Source organism: Myotis davidii, unplaced genomic scaffold (genome assembly GCF_000327345.1).
Source record: "Myotis davidii unplaced genomic scaffold, ASM32734v1 scaffold3444, whole genome shotgun sequence".
NCBI lineage: Eukaryota > Metazoa > Chordata > Mammalia > Chiroptera > Vespertilionidae > Myotis > Myotis davidii.
In genome coordinates, this window is record NW_006295400.1 from 6,912 (window position 1) to 8,083 (window position 1,172).

General features: G+C 43.3%; 1 pseudogene; it reads left to right on the top strand.

The window, feature by feature from the left end:
- Positions 1–63: 63 nt before the first annotated feature.
- LOC102763124 overlaps positions 64–1,172 on the top strand; it is a 2,786-nt pseudogene continuing 1,677 nt past the window's right edge.

Here is a 1,172-nt window from a genome sequence, read left to right on the forward strand (position 1 = left end):
AGCAGCCGTTGGTGCAGGAAAAATGAGTAGAGTCTTCCTCTTTGTGTCCCATCCTGTGCTTCTGTCCCTCTCACGGTTTGCTTTTCGTCATCAACTGAGTTTTGGGGCCACAATATGCATAACAACAGTTTCCTCAGAGTATTCCTCACTGGTCCTTAAAATCTTTCTATGTAATCAGGCCTAGTCATGACAGGTAAACATTTGTGGTGAAGATATTCTGATTTCATAAGGTGAACATGTACTTTACCAGTGTTTCCTTTTGTTCAGGTTGCTGCTGTGGAGCAGAGAATGAGGAGGCAGCGACTGAACAGAACTTTTTTGTGAGAGTTCCACAGGCATGGAATCCCCAGTTACCTTTGTCTTCCCAGAAGAGCCACCCCTGTGAGAGTTGTGGACTAGTCTTGGGAAACATTTTCCACGTGATGGAGCTGCAGGGAACACAATACGGACAGATAATGTTGAGGTGTGGGGCATGTGCAAAACGGTTTTACTTCAGTGTAAATATTCACCAATGGCATGTGAGGGAGGAGACTTTCATTAGAGGTGTGAACAGGATCTCACTTGCAAACAGCTGCAATTTCAATGGGTCCCAAAATGGTTTCACATGTGGGGAGGTTGGGCAGGGTGTTCTTACCGAATCAGGACATCTCCACCTAAAGGCTACTCAGACCAGAGACCGTCCAAATTCTGTTTCGACACGTGGCATGACATTTCAAAGGACAAAAAATTATTATGCCCCAAAAGAATCTAAGAAAGACATTACTTGTACCCACAGGTTTATTCAGGAAGAGGATGTCAATGTTAGAAGTGGATGTTTTGTGTGCTCTGAATGTGGGAAATATTTTACCAACTTTTCTAGCTGTTATCTTCTACAGCAAGGTCACACTGGAGAAAGGCCTTATCAGTGCAGTGAATATGGGAAAGCTTTTAGCAATAGTAACAGCCTAAGTGAATATGAAGCTTTGCACACTGAAGAAAGGCATTATGAGTACAGTGAATATGGGAAAGATTTTAGCAGTATTAACAGCCTAGGTGAATATGAAGCTTTGCACACTGAAGAAAGGCCCTATGAGCGCAGAGAATGTGGAAATCCTGTTACCAATACCACTGCCCTCCATTATGATCAGAGCTTTCTCACAGCAGAAAGGCATTATAAGTGCAATGAGTGTGGG